Here is a 17,100-nt window from a genome sequence, read left to right on the forward strand (position 1 = left end):
AGGAGCAAGCAGGTCTCATGGTAGGAATACCAGAGAGTAGCGTGTTGAACATACCTAAAACAGAAAGAATGGATGCCAGACTAAGGTAGAATAAACTGCAGAGAGAAGCTGGATTTATGAGTCATTGTTGGGACAAATACAACTAGATTTTAAAACCTAAATTCTTTCAAACTGAAATATTTATTTAAAAAGGAGGAGGAGGAAAGGAGGAAAAAAATAATTCCATTGTGAGTTTTATGATCTGTGATTTAGGTCAGTGTGTTTATGAAGTGAAGCTGAAGAAAGACATGGGACAATATTATTTAATGAAAAGAAAGAAACCATATGAGCATATTGGCTATTCAGTTAGTGATTGATTTTATTATTTCCATAAATTTTGAAAAAGTGTTTTTTAAAATTTGACATCTATTCTTTATTAAAACTCAAAATAAAGTAGGAATCCAATGTACACACACACACACACACACACACACACCACTTCCCAAACACCCAGCATCATGCTTAATGATGGGACAGAGGTGAGGGAATAAATAGAAGCATTCTCACCAAAGTTAAGACAAGAATGACCTTTGTCCCAGCTATTATTTACCATTGCTCAAGTGAATCCAAACAGCAAAATCATGTAGAAGAAAGAAAAAGCATACAATTGAAAATAGGACAAAATGTGGCTTGTACATAACATGTTTGTTGACCTGGAAAATCCCAGAGAGTTAAATAGAGCATTATTATAAGTGTTGATAAAGTGCACTAGAACTACAAGATTATTATTAAAAACATTACCCTTCATCTTTACAAACTAAAGAAATAGTTTGAAAATGGAATGAAGGAAAAGACTTTGTGATGATAGCATTATGTAATTAAAATACCTAGGAATAAAATTAAAATTAATTTGCTGGATCTATATGAATAAAATGTTAAAAACACAAAGTGTTGTATATTTCAAACATACAAAAATAAGCAAAATAATAAGGTGAATCTCTGTACACTCAGCATCCAATCACAACAACATTGTTTCTTCTATACTCCCATCTATATTATGTTGAATGATTCCAGATAGAAAATTATTTCATCCACAATTATTTTTGTATTCCTTAACATCATCAAATATTCATTATCCTTTATAATATCCAATTTATTATCCAATATCCAATATGTAAGTATATACTTATATACTTTAAATATATATTATATATTTAAAGCTTTTATATATATATATATATAAAACAGGTACATTACATATTTGTTATATAGAAATACAAGTGTATTTTTTTTAAAGGAACTAGACACTGGGTCATTTGTGCTGTGTAGTTTCATACAATGTAGTTTAACTTATTTCTCTGAAGTCTCTATTTTCTGTAAATTGGATCTACAGCCTTGATCTGATTTCAGTTCAATTTTTTTTTTTTGGCAAGAATTCTTTATAGGTAATGTAATGTTCTTCCATCAGAAGAGACATAATGTCTGGTTGTCTCTATTTCTGTAATGTTAACAGCTGTTCATGCTCAATGACTAGATTCATTCATTTGATAGGAATTGTAAAATGGTGATGTTCTAGGTCTAACATTAATTCTTAACTTACCAGCTGAGTTACAGTTACTCTATAAAGAGTAACTTTCCTTTCCTTCAGTGGCAGAATGTGTGTAAGAAAGCAGGATAGACCCTCTGTACTGATACGCTACCAACTAGATGTAAAATGCATTTGTTTCATTTCAATTTGTTGAGATTTGTTTCTTTTTAAAATGTAATTTTTGGTGTGATTGTATAAATATTTAGAATTTCTAAAAATCAAATATCTAAAGGAATGCATGTCCTAAGAAATTTAAATTCTATATGTGCCTCCTCTGTTGAGTCACCTCTCTTATAAATATGTCTTTAAAGCTTTATGGCTTATACTTCTATCATTTTTCAGTATAAATATATATATAAAATATATCCCTGTTTATCAAGTAAATGGCAGTATACATATATATCCTCCTCAGTATTTCTTTTTTAAATTTAGTAATATATCTTGAATCTTATAAGATATAATTATAGAGATATTTCTTATTATTTATTATTATTGCATAGTAAACCACTGTGTGGATATACCATTGTTTATTCGTCCAGTATCTTAGCAATACAGTTTTTAAGTAGGCCACTTAAAAACATGTAGTTACACATTTAATAGAGTAATACATTTCTTCCCTGTCCTGGATACTGAATTTGTGTTAATGTAGTCCAATTGTTTGAGTTTAAAGTTAGTAAGAATAAAATTATCCTTTAAAAAATATATTAACAGATGTTGCATAATCTTATTTATCTATTTTGATTTTTTGAACCACCATATCTAAAAACTTGCATGTATCTTAGTTATATCTCTGTATATTTTTAAGCTAATTCCAGTCTTTCAGGATGGAACTTTTTAAACCTGAATTTTTGTTCCTATTAGGTTTGTGGAATTTACAAATTTGACAAATGTACTTTCTATTACCATTAAAGTAACTGGTAAAATTGCAGTACATTTCCAAATGAAATACATGATCTGAGAATACCACAGTAGTGTTCCTTCCAGGGGACAGTGACCACTAATCAGTAATATGAGGGTAATTTTAGTCAGAAATGACTGAACTATTAATAGTTCTATGCTGAATAAGTGTTATTTAAAAATAATAATCATATATACATTTTATAGTCACTGCAATATTTTATTAATTATTTACAAGTTTCATGTCATGTACTTAAATGCACAAAGCTACTTTATCTATATGGTGGTGTAATTGTTGGAATGTCAAGGAGAATTCGCTTTCTTGGAACTTGTGTGTGTGTGTATTTTATTGCTAATTATGTTGCAGAATGAGTGTTTCAGAATCACTTCCATAGCTGGTTAGACATCACTTTTTCAAGTTTTTTAAAAATCATTTTGAATTTTGCATTACTTTAATTCATAATACTGAAATATATCATATTTTAATGAATTTAGAACAAGGTATACCATTTTACAAAAAATCTTTCATCATTTATTAATGTTAACTCTAAGTGAGGACTGTGTTAGCAGTCTACTATAAAAGCATTATTAAGAAACTTTATGTAACCTTTAGATCATGAAAGAACAGATTCTCAAAATTAGATTTTTTTGAGAGTATCATCTCAATTTGCCAAAGAATAGAGCCTTCTTAAAATTATAAGATACTCAATGACTAAATTCTGTATAACCATTATTGTTAGATATTTTTCCTTTTATTTATCCCATTATTGAAAAGGAAAATCATTCTTAAGAAAAACAAAACGTGTTATTGGAGACTTCTTTTGTGAAGGTCTCAATATTGCAAGTGATAATAGTAACTACTTATTTAATATCCATTGATCCTCTAGGTGTTATTTATATAATAACTCAATCCTGGCAACTCTACAAGGTATATAACTTTATTTTATAGATGAAGAAATTGAGGTTCAGAGCCATGAAGATGAAAATACAAATGTAATTTGTAAATTGATTAAAAAGAGTTTATATGTAAGTTAGATTTTCTTTTTCTTGTTCTAATCAGAGCTTTTGCCTTATTTTTTGGTATAATAGGTGCTGTGTTAGGAGCAGAAAGTAAATAATACCAGATAGATTTAGCACATGGAAGAATAGATAAGCATTTGAGTCTTGATGTCAGAAGTAACTCTCTCCAGAATCTGAAAATTCAATATACACTTTACCTACATTGCCTTCTGAGGGTCACTGTGGGATCTTACAGAGAGATTTTATATTGTCATGAATCTCACCCTTCAGAGAAGACTAAGGGTATAAAAAATTAAATGGCTATGGAAATAAATGAGATAATAGGGATGAGATAGTCTTAGAATTTTAGTGATGGGAGAATGTCAGAAGCACTGTCAGCATTCAGACTTTCAGGGCTGTTCTGCCTCCCCCACCAGCATTCAGAATGGCCAGATGCCACAGATCTTGTTGGTTATGTCCACGGAAAGACCTTTGATTGATGTGCTTGAATGGAGCAAAGACCTCACCTGTTCACCTGTGATGTAGAGCATTTTGCATGATGCCTGGCATATATAGGAGCCACTAAAGTGTTTCAGCAAGTACATTCCCCAGATGAATATCAGTAGAGGGAACACATAATTACAAAATCATTTAGTGAATATTTTCTCTAATAATCATTTTTACAAAAACAGAACAATGGAGTCCTCTGTACTCCAAAAATCTGTTAACAGCTGAAACTTTTTTGTGTTACAGAATGCTCTTAGGTGTATCAGAAGAACTGATGTCTATATACTTTGCAGTGTTATGGCAGCCTAGGTATATTATTTGAGTAATTTGAACACAGGTTTTTCTAAATGAAAGTATTTATTAAAAATGAATTTTTTAGAGTTAGCATATTAGGACAGAGAGACCTATTTCTGAAATAAGGATTCTGGACTATAACATGTAAACACTACTTAATTTGATGTAGTTACTATATGTAGTAATTATATATCATTTTTATTATTTTAGAGGGGCTCCAGAACTGTAATAAACATAGAAATAACTAATGGCAAGTCTCACTAGACTTGGATTTAATTTTTTTTGACTTTTTAAAGTATGTTAACACATTTTGTCAGATGGAAACTTTCCACTGAGAAACTTACATGTGTAATCTTCAAGTGGAGGTAATCACAATGGATTGGGGCTGGCAGAGCTAAATTTGATGTTGATTCATCTGTCCTTAATCTCGATGATACTGTTGTATCCTTGGAACGTGTAACCTACTGAAGAGATTCTTGGAGATTCTCAGAGTAGAGAGGAGCTGGGATTAAATCCAGGTGGATCCTGGCACCTAAAAATAAATGAAGTTAGAAATATTCGAAGGTCAAATGTTTCTGAATATCTGAGAAGCTGTTGGGAGTTTTCAAAGAAAATGGACAGGATGAATTCTCAATGGGAGAGAATGTGATTTTCCAGATTGATATATTAAGATAAGTAATTTATCACTGTTTTTACATTGCTTGTTTTACTTATGTCATAGAATGGCATTTCTGAAGTTTAACTGAGATATTTTTTTCCTATTATATTCTTGACTCATTGAACTCTGGTAGGTGTCCACGTTCAATGATAACATAATACAGCAAAAATACAGAGAGAGAGAGAGAGAGAGAGAGAGAGAGAGAGAGAGAGAGAGAGAGAGAGAGAGAAAAGCACTGTTGCTTTTGAATTTAAAATTCTAAGACCCCAGTGAAAAGGGAAGCACTCATGCACAGAGACAGTTGTCATCAGAGAATATATGGAAAAAGAGAAAACATTCTCGTGCTGGAGTAGAGAGACATCCTGAATTTGGAGGGATTGGGAGAAAATAAAAGAATGCGACCAGTGATATGACGGTCCCAGTATGAGGGACCAGATGTGAAGTTACCGGAGTACTAGGAAGAGTCAGCATTAAAGTGATCCCAGCCACTAGCAGCCACTTGAGGAAATCCCACTGTTACTCACATGTGAGAGTTTAATTCTCAGCCACGCAGAACTCCTAGACTATAGTCATTGGACACCAGACTTCACCTGTGCCAACAATTAAATATACTTTTACTCTCCACTGTCAGAGAAGACTTTCCTAGGCAGTAGCCAGGGTGCTTTCCAGGAACAGTGAAGCTGTTTGCCTCTCCTTATGCTGCACTGACTAACCTCATGGACAAAGCTTCCTTTAATTTGCCAGAACATGAGAAAACTCTGTATTGGAAAGTAGTACCCTGGATATTGTTGAAAATTGTACAGGACAGAATAAAACAGGCAACAAAGACTTTATTCAAGACTGTTGCAAAAGGAGAGAGGGGTTAAATTCAACTTTGAAACAAGGGGGACGGGTGGGAATTTATAAATGCTCATGGGCAAAGTGAGGAAGTGATGGAAAATTACTATATGTTTCTATATGGAAATTACTATATGGAAAAAACAATATGTTTCTGTCCCTTGTTTTTTCTTAGAATTTTCATCTAGAAATAACAACAACAGTGTATGTTCTATGGAGCATTTGCTATATGCCAGACACCATTTAAAAGCTTTACATGAGTTACCTAATATGTTCCTAATGACAGGCTTGAAAATAAACACTCAATTATCTCCATTTTATGTGTTAGAAATCTAAAGAGAGATGAGGTGAGGAGATCAGGCGGAGGCTACATAGCTAGTAGATTCTCTTTTTCTATTATAGTGATCAGTAATTTGCTTATAATTTTTTTTGCAGGTAATTTGCCAAGTTAGTTATTTGCCTTTCCATTTTATTCATGTTTTTATTGTACAGAAATTAGAAATTTGTATGTGGTCAGATTATCAATTTATTTAATGATTTCTTCCTTAACTTCAAAGATTACAAACTCCTTTATTTAAAAAACAAATATTCTCACATAATTCTAGCTCTTAATGTTTTCTTTACTTTTAAAATATACTTGGAATATATTATATAAACTATATGATGTGGGAATATAAATTCAAATTGATTTTTCAACAGATAACTCAGATAACTTTAAAATTTATTCAACAAATCTTTATTTTCTGATTGGTTTGTGATACCTTTTTTATATATGCTAAATTCATATATATGCATTCTACTAAATTATTTTATTCCTCAAAAACAATGTTATTTTATTATTGTATGTTGTAAAACTTTTAGATACATTTTATTTTTCTTTTTAAAAAATTAATTATTTTCATTGAGATTACGTTGATTTATAACATTATATGTTTCATGTATAGCATTATATTTATACTTCTGTATATACACTACAGCATTCTCACTACCAAAAATTTAGTTTCCATTCGTCACCACACAGTTGATCCCCTTTATCCATTTCACCCTCTCCCAACCCCTCTTTCTCTGGTAACCTGTTCTTCTCTGTTCCCTGTATCTTTGCATTTGATTTTGTTTGGTTGGGTTTGTTCATCTATTTTGGTTTTGTTGTTGTTGTTGTTTATTAGTTTTTTATATTCCACATGTGAATGAAATCATATGGTATTTGTCTTTTTGGGCCTAATTTATATTACTTTGCATAATAGCCTCAAGTTCCATCCATGTTACCACAAATGACAATACTTCATTTTATTTTATGGCTGAATAGTATTCCATTGTGTATGTAGATGTTATATACCACACCTTTATCTGTTCACCCCTTCATGGGCACTTAGGTTGTTTCCATATCTTGGTTATTGTAAATAATCCTGCGATGAATGTAGGGGTGAACATATCTTTTCAAATTAGTGTTTTTGTATTTGGATAAATACCTAAAAGTGTGAAAGCTGGATCATATGGTAGTTATATTCTTACTTTTTTGAAGAATCTTCATACTGTCTTTTAGAGTGGCTGAACCAATTTACATTTCCACCAACAGTACTGGGGTTCCATTTTCTCCAAATCCTCACCAGCGCTTGTTATTTATTGTCTTTTTGATGATAGCCATTCTGACAGGTGTGAAGTAATAGCTCATTGTGGTTTTTATTTGCATTTCTCTGATGATTAGTGATGTTGAGCATCTTTTCATATGTCTGTTAGTCATCTTCTTTGGAAAAATGTATGTCTTCTTTGGAAAAATGTCTGTTCAGGTAATCTGCCCATTTTTAAATTGGATTTTGTTGTTGTTGTTGTTGAGTTGTATGAATTCTTTTTATATTTTGGTTATTAACCCCTTATCAGAAATATAATTTGCAAATGTCTCCCATTTGCTAGGCTGTCTTTTTATTTTATTGATGGTTTTCTTTGCTGTGAAGAAGCTTTTTAATTTGATGTAATCCAATTTGTTCATTTTTGGTTTTGTTTTGTATTGAGAACATGTTATGCTGTGTATTAAGAATAAAAAGAAATAAATCATGGCCCCTTGTCTTTGAAAAGCTCATAGTTTCAAAAGGCTAGAAAAACATGTTAAGCATAATTTTAACACATTCTGATCAACAAATAATGATGGATTAAAAGAGTAGGTACAAAGGAGGAAATGTCCAGTTAAGGGAAAGGTGAAATCTTCTCAGAGGTAGTGACATTAGAGCAAACTAAATACAAATCCACGAATAATATCATTGTGTATTACTGTATTTTATGCATCTGAAAATAGATTTCAGTACATAATGTCTTTTCAGATATGAATACCTTAATTTAAGACTTTCCTTGGCTGATAAACATTGCTTTTGAACAAAATACACATCAGAAGACATCACAATTGCCTCTTCTAATTTTCTATCACCACAACCTTACTTACTCAGATTTTTCTAGCATTGGAAATTTTGTAGTACTTTAATCTTGGATGCTGATATGTTCCCACTACAAAAATAATGTACTGCCTCATGACACCCTATTTGTTACATAGGCCTTTGAGTCACACACCAGAAAGTCTGTCAAGTCTTGGAATATTATTATTCTTAGTCAATTATTTTTTTATATGCAGGAATGAAGAGACTGAAAAGATGTATAGATTAAATGTGTTTTGTAACTAAACAATTCAGTTGAAATGCACAAGGACTTACTGAGTTTTTACTATATTTCTGACACTGTATCCCAAGCAAAAGTTAAAAAAATCCGTAATGCATAGACTTAAGAAAAAATATTTCTCTGCCAGATGCTTAAGTAGACCAAATGATATTGGTTGTGATGTAATTAAACGCAAATGTCCCCTGTACTGCTACAGGCAAAGCAGATCTTGCTTCAGGAATGTTTCTTCTCAAAGGAAAATTGATATTCATTTGAAACTCTAATCAGGAAATGATCATCTTGTTGAAAAAGGTTTTAACTCTAGCATTACTATCCTCTCATAATCACAATATACTTAACCCAGACATACAATAGAGCACCTAGAAATTGACATAAAGGCCATCCAAAGGTACTAATTATAGTAGCTGTCTTACACTTTTATTGCAAAAAAACAAATATCTGTATAAATCAATTAATAACGTCAGTAGTGAAACCAAATTTTGGAATGGTATAAAAATTGAACAAGAGCCCCCCAAGCAAATAATAACTCATCCTAAGGCAGAGAGTCTGTGATAAGAATGTATGAGATATAGGAAAAAAAGATGATAAAAAATAGAACCAAGGCAGATCATTAGTGAGAGAGATCTAGAAATCCCTATCATAACCATTCCACTATAGAGAATCTAGTGTTGGCTGCGTATTTTCAGTAGAAATAAGCAGAGTGTGAGTCATCATAAAGGCAAGAAAAATGTTCTGTTCAGGAGCCATAAGCCAAAGAATTACAGATAAACTGGATGGAAGGAACCTACTATTAAAAGTCAAGATTTTGATACTTTATTGTAGATAAATAAGGGAAGCAGCCCACCTAACGCCCAGACACCATCTTAGTAAGGTTTCTGCTCTAGTAGGCTGCCTATTACACTCCCATGAGAGGATCACTGTTTTTTCTGAGACCTTACTGAAGTTATCTTGACCTGATATATTGATGGTGTCAAATAGATAGTATAGGTATCGATTTAACCCTCAATTTCATGTGACGTTGTTGCAAAAAGGCTCCTGGAAAATTGCAGCAACGGGTTTTAGCTTCCAGAGAAATGATAATGTTGAAATCCTTTCTCAGTCATCTTGTTGCTTCCTTGGGGTAAGTGAGGATTGGGGAAGGAGGGTTCTGATGAGCCACAAAGTAGATCAGTCAGCTCACCTAAAGCCTCAAATTATTCTTAATTGATCCCAGCTTCCACAGAATCCCCTATGAGGCTATACAGATTTCCCTATCAACTATCCGGAAGTAGGGTGTTCCTATGAAACCTTTCGTAAGCCGATATGGCATAAAGCGAATGGGAAGAAAGACACATCTTTCTAACGCATGCACAAAATAGAACGAGATAAAGCACAGGTGCTCACAGACACAATTCAAAGCAATGGCGGCTCGATGCTGAGATGCTGAGTGTAGTTCCTGGGAAAGAAGCTTGTGGCAGGGCCACTCTTGCTGCCTCTGTAACAGCTCACTACAAAACATGCAGAACGCTCAGTGTGCTTTTCACCTTTTTTTTGGTAAAAGTGAAAATCCTCCTCAGATTTCTTTCATTTAGCAAATAACGTAGGGACATTCTGACCCTCTTTTGTCCTTCTGAGAGCAGGATAAATCTCCCATGTGAAAGGCCAGTAGGAGGCATCCTTATCACCAGAGATAGGGAATTTAGAGTGCAGAAAGCTGTGTAGACAAACCTTACTACTTTTTCACTAATTTAATGCCCCAAAGCCCTTTGTCTGGTCAGTTCTTCACAAATGTATTGCTTCCTTGTCTAAAAGGTATAAAAGCTGCCTGCTTTGGTCACCTCTTTAAATCTCATATTTTTTATGGAGCTCCTGTAGTAATATATTAAATTTGTTTTTCTTCTGTTAATCTGTCTTAAGTCAATGTAATTGTTAGGCCAGCCAAGGAGCCTAGAAGGGAAGAAGGGAGAAGTTTTTCCACTCCTCTACAATCCAGTTTACACCTGTCAACACAGCTTCTCTCTCTCTTCCTCTCTCCCCGTCTTTCCCTCCTTCCCTCCTCCCCTCTCTCTCTCCCAGGTTAGTTCTTTCTGCTTTAGTATGAGTATACTGCCTCACATCCAGCTCCCCAGGGCTTCTCAGGTAAAGCAATCAGTGGAGATTGGTCGAGTTGCTCCAGGTCATTCCACATTCTGCATAGAAGGAATATAATTATTCCCATCTTGGGTAAAGTATCTCTTTCGGATTCAGCCAACCCAAGATGATATGAGAGGTTCATGTGAGAATGTTTTTTTGTTGTAAAGCAGAAAAAAAAAAAGGATTAACAGATGAACTAATTGATTTCTTTGTGGGCTGCTAATATTGATAGTGTCAGGTCTGAGTAAAACCCCATCAGTAGTCATACAGTAGAAATGGGAGATTGGACCAAGTATCTTTAAGGTTTTTTCCAAGGATATAAGTAAAGCTGTAAAACCCACAATGATAAAATACTAATAACAATAGTATATATTAAAGAATTAATACATTATTTTCAGGATATTTTGATAAAATGACAAACTGCACAATTAAGTATTAATTTCTTTCCATATAAAAGGCACTTTATTATGTCATTTATTACTTGTAAAGAACTATTTTACATATTATATGATATGCTATGCATATCATACGGTATTATGTTATACATATCACATCATAACCATGCTTTAATTATATTGTATAATATTTAAAACTCATATTCTATGAGTAGGTGTAAAATTATCACCAGTAAAGAATCAGAAAACTGATATTTAGAAAGTTTAACTTATTTAAGCCTAATGCTGTTAAACTGAATGTGTCTTCTCGAAATTCGTATGTTGAAAGCTAATCCCCACTGTGATGGTGTTTGGCCGTGAGGTCTTTGGGAAGTGATTAGCTCCTTTATGAATGAGATTAGTGCCCTTAATAGGAAAGACCTCAGAGAGCTCCCTTACTCCTTGCAGTCTGCGAGGTTAGAGTGAGATGGCTGTCTGTGAACCAAGAACGGGGCGGCCCTCACGAGACACTGAATCTACTGGCACCTTGATCTTCGACTTGCCAGTCTCCAGAACTGTCAGAAATCAGAAATAAATGGTTGTTGCTTAATCCACCCATCTATGGTATTTAAAAAAAAATGATTGAACTATAGTTGAAGTACAATATTATGTTAATTTCATATATAATATATCATGATTTGACCTTCTCATACATTATGAAAATGATCACCATGGTAAGTCTAGTAACCATCTGTCCCCTTACAAAGTTATTACATTATTCTTGGCCATATTTCTTATGCTATATATTACATCCCCATAACTTACTCATTTTATAACTAGAGGTTTGTTCCTATTAATTTGCTTCGCCTAATTTCACCCACCCCCATACCCTTTACTCTGGCAACCACTTGTTTGTTCTCTGTATCTATAAGACTGTTTTCATTTTGTTTTATTCATTGGTTTGTTTCATTTTTTTAGATTCCACATATAATTGAGATCATATAATATTGTCTTTCTCTGACATTTCATTTAGCATAACACTCTCTAGGTCTGTCAAAGCTGTTGCAAATGGCAAAGCTGCATTTCTTTATGGCTGAGTAACATTTCATTGTGTGTGTGTGTGTGTGTGTGTGTGTGTGTGTATACACATAACCACATCTTTTCCACTCATCTTATCTGTAGATATGTAGGTTGCTTTCATATCCCACCTATTGTAAATAATGCTGCAAAGAACAGATATCTTTTCAAATCAATGCTTTTGTTTTCTTCAGGTAAATACCCAGAAGTGAGATTTATGGATCATAAAGTAGTTCTGCTTTTAATTTTTTGAGAAAACTCCATACTGTTGCCATAGTGGCTACACCAAATTAAAATCCCACCAACAGTGCAAGAGTGTTTCCTTTTCTCCACATCCTCACCATCACTTGTTATTTATTGTCTTTTTGACTACAGCCATTCTGAGAGAAGGCAAGTGATATCTCATTGTGGTTGTGACTTGCATATCCCTGGTAATTAGTGATGCTGAGCATCTTTTCATGTGCCTGTTGGGCATCTGTACGTCGTCTTTGGAATAATGTCTACTGAGATTCTCTGCCCATTTTTAAGTAGGTTGTTTGTTTTTTTGATGTTGGGTTGTATGAGTTCTTTGTATATTTTGGCATTGACCCCTTATCAGACATGTTATTTGCAAATATCTTTTCGTGCTCTCTAGATGGTCTTTTCCTTTGTTGATAATGTCCTTTTCTGTACAAAAGCTTTTTAGTTTAATATAGCTCAGTTTGTTTATTTTTCTTCTGTTTCCCTTGACTGCAGAGACACATCCAAATAAATATTGCTTAGGCTGAAGTCTGAGAGCAGACAGTCTTTATATTCTTCTAGGAGTTTTATGGTTTCAGGTCTTACATTTAGGTCTTTAATCCATTTTGACTTTGTTTTTATATATGGTGTGAGAAAGTAGTCCAGTTTGAGTCTTTTGCATGTAATAGTCCAGTTTTCCCAATACTGTTTATTGAAGTGGCTGTCTTTTCCCCATTATATATTCTTATCTCCTTTGTCATAGTTTAATTGTCCATACAAGTGTGGGCTTATTTTTGGGCTCTCTTTTCTGTTCCATTGATATGTATGTGACTTTTTGGTGCCAGTTCCATACTGTTTTGATTACTGTAGCATTGTAGTATAGTTTGAAGTTAGGGCGTGTGATACCTCCAGCTTTGTTCCTCTTTTTCAAGATTCTTTTGGATATTCAAAGTATTTTGCATTTCCATACAAGTTTAGATTTATTTATTTTAGTTCTTGAAAAATGCCATTAGTACTTTGATAGAGATTACATTGCATCTGTAGATTATCTTGGGCAGTGTAGTCATTTTAACAATTTTGATTCTTCCAACCAATGAACACTGTGTATCTTTGTATTTGTTTGTATTACTTCAATTTCATTTATCAATGGCTTATAGTTTTCAGAGTGCAAGTCTTTTACCTACTCAAATTTATTCCTAGGTATTTTATTCTTTTAAATGCAATTGTAAATGGGATTGTTTTCTTAATTTCTTTTTCTGGTAGTTTATTATTAATGTATAGAAAAGCAATAGATTTCCGGATATTACTTTTGTATCCTACAGCTTTACTGAATTTATTTATTAGTTCTAATGGTTTTTTGGTGGTATCTTTAGCATTTCATTTGTATAGCATCATGTCATCTTCAAACAGTGGCATTTCTATTTCTTTCTTTCCAATCTGAATGCCTTTTATTTCTTTTTGTTTCCTGATTGATGCAGCTAAGACATCTGATACCATACCGAATAGAAGTGGTGAGGCTGGGCATTCTTGTCTTGTTCCTGATCTTAGAGAAAATGTGTTCAGCTTTTCACCATTAAGTATGATGTAAGATATGGGTTTGTCATTACATGGCCTTTATTATATTGAGGTGTGTTCCCTCTATACCCTTTTGTTGAATATTTTTATCATAAATAGATGTTGAATTTCATTTAAAGCTTTTTCTGCATCTATTGAGATAATCACATAATTTTCATTTTTGCATTTGTTAATGTGGTGTACCATGTTGACTGACTTTCAGTTCTTGATCCATCCTTGCACTCCTGAGGTAAATCCCACTCAGTCATGGTTGTGATCTTTTTAATGTATTGTTGAATTTAATTTGCTAGTATTATGTTGAGGTTCCTTGTATATGTGTTCATCAGGAATATTGTCCTGTAATTTTCTTTTTTTGTTGTCTCTTTGTCTGATTTTGGAATCAGGGTGATGCTGGCATCATAGGATGGGTTTAGAAGCATTGCTTCCTCTTAAGCTTTTTGGAAGACTTTGAGAAGGATAGGCATTAACTCTTCAAATGTTTGGTAGAATTCACCTGTGAAGCTGTCTGATCCTAGACTTTTGTTGGTTCGGAGAGTGTTTGTTACTGATTCAGTTTTATCACTGGTAATTTGTCTGTTCATATTTTCTATTTCTTTTGGATTCAGTCTTGGGAGGGTGCATGTTTCTAGGAATTCATCCATTTTTTTTTTGAGGTTGTCCATTTTATTGGCATATAATTGTTTGTATTTGTCCCTTATGAGCCTTCATATTTCTGTAGTGTTGTTTATAACTTCTCTTTTTTCATTTCTGATTTTATTTATATGTCTTCTTTTTTTATTGATGAGTCTGGCTAAAGTTTTGTCAATTTTATTTATCTTTTCAAAGAATCAGTTCTTAGTTTCATTTATCTTTATTATTGTTTTTAGCTCTATTTTATTTATTTCCATTCTATATTTTTATTATTCTTTTTCCTACTAACTTTTTTGTGTTTATTCTTCTTTGTCTGGTTATTGTAGGTGTAAGGTTAGACCTTCCTTTTCTTGATTCCTTTAGATGTAAGGTGAGATTTTTCTTGATGAGAGCTTGTGTTGCTACAAATTTCCCTCTTATAACTGCTTTTGTTATAGCCCATAGATTTTCGATAGTTGTGTTTCCATTTTTATTTGTCTTCAAGTATTTTTATTTCCTTTTTAATTTCTTTAGTGATTGATTGATTTTTACCTTTTGCTTATCTATACAACTCTTTATCTCTCCTTCAAATCTGAATGATAACCTTGCCTAGTAGAGTACTCTTGATTGTAAGTTATTTCCTTTAATTACTTTGAATATATATTGCCACTCCCTTCTGGCCTGAAAATTTTTTGCTGAAAAGTCAGCTGGTTGTCTTATATGAGTCCGCTTATATGTAACTGTTGTTTTCTCTTGCTGTTTTTAAGATTCTCTCTTTATCTGTAATTTTTGTCATTTTAATTAGAATGTGTATTGGTGTGGACCTCTTTGGGTTTGTTTTGTTTGAAACTCTCTGTGCTTCCTAAACCTGGATGCCTCTTTCATTTTCCAAATTAGCAAAGTTTTTAGCTTTTATTTCTTCAAATAAATTCTCTGCCCCTTTCTATCTTCCCCTTCTTGGATCCCTATAACGTGAAAATTAGTATGTTTGATATTGTCCTGGAGGTCTCTTAAAGTATACACATTTCTTTTCAGTCTTTTTTTTTTTTTTTTTTTTTTTTTGGCTTGGGTGATTCCCACTACTCTGTCTTACAGATCAGTGATTTGTTCTTCTGGCTTTGTGGGTCACAGGGCTGCAGAGCTGATGCCAATCTGCTGGTGGGTGGTTAAGCCCCTGGCACTAATTGACTAGAGAGAGGATTCCAAAATGACACTTGTCATACCAATGTCCACATGGTTAAACAAGTTCTTAAAATTGGCTGCTGCCAATTGAACAAGCTCTTAAAATTGGCTGTTGCCAATGTCTCTGTCCCCAGGCAGAATCACAGTTGCCTCTTGACTCTCTTGGAGGCTATCCAATATCAGCAAGTGGGTCTGACCCAGATTCTTTCAAATTACTGCCTCCCATTTGGGACTTGGAGTGTGTGAAATTTTGCACATGTCTTTAAGAGCAAAATCTCTGCTTCCTACAGCACTCTGGCTCTCTCAAACATAAGACCTGCTGATTTCCAAACCAGACATTCTAGGGGCTCATCTCCCTGGTGTAAGACTCCCCCACTAGGCTGGGGAGCCCACTGTGAGACTCAGACCCCTTGCTTCTTGAGGAGAAACCCTGTAACTGTAATCATCCTCCCATTTGTGGGTTGCTGGTTCTGGGGCTTACTATACCATTGTCTCTGTTTCTCCTAGCCATCTTGCTGTGGCTCCTTCTTTATATCTTTAGTTGTGGAAAATCTTTTTCTTTCAGTCTTCAGGTTGTTCCCATAGATACTTCCCCTGTAAGTAGTTGTGCTTTTAGTGTGCCTGTGGAAGAAGGTTAAGTTCAGCATATTCCTACTCTGCCATCTTGGCCACACCCCTTAGCCAGTCTATGGTATTTTTGTTATAGCAGCCTGAATGAGCTAAGAAACTGATAGCAAAAGTGGGGACATTACTATAACAAATGCTGTGAAAAGAGGTTTTTGGAACTGGGTAAAGGGCAGAGGCTGGAAGAGTTTTGAAGTGAGTGCTAGAAAAAGTCCACATTGCATGGAATCAATCATTAAGGGCAATTTTGGTGAGATCTCAGAAAGAAAAGAGTAGAGCTATGAAGAAAGTCTCAATTTTCTTAGAGAATAGCCAAGTAATTCGGAAAATCATGTTGGTAGAAATATGATGGGTAAAGGTCATTTTGATGAGATCTCAGATAGAAATGAGGAACATGTTATTGGAAACTGGGAGAAAGGCCATCCTTGTTACAAAGTGGCAATTGGCTGAATTGTGTTCCCGTTCTAATGCTTTTGTGAGACAGAACTTATGAATGACAAAATAGGGTATTTAGCTAAAGCTATTTCTAAGCAAATTGTTGAAAGTGTGTCTTGACTCCACCTGGTTGCTTATAGTACGACATGAGCAGAGAAAAATAACTTATAGACAGAATTGTTAAGCAAAAAAGGAAGCAGAACTTAAGGATTTGGAAAATTCTTAGCCTATCCGTATTATAAAAAATTAGAATGCTTTGAGTGTGGCCAGGTGGCTACTTGATAAGAAGATTAGTGCAGATCAACCATCTCAACAGAAGCCAGGAGCTGATCTCCAATACAATGGAAAAACTCCCCCACAGGTGACTTAGAGATCGCCAGAGCTACCACTCCTGTTACAGACTCAGAGTGCAGGGGCCCAGGAGGACAGAGCAGTTTCAAAGGAGGGTTTGTGGGCCTCTGTGTGACCTA

This window comes from Camelus bactrianus, chromosome 1 (assembly GCF_048773025.1).
Source record: "Camelus bactrianus isolate YW-2024 breed Bactrian camel chromosome 1, ASM4877302v1, whole genome shotgun sequence".
Taxonomy (NCBI): domain Eukaryota; kingdom Metazoa; phylum Chordata; class Mammalia; order Artiodactyla; family Camelidae; genus Camelus; species Camelus bactrianus.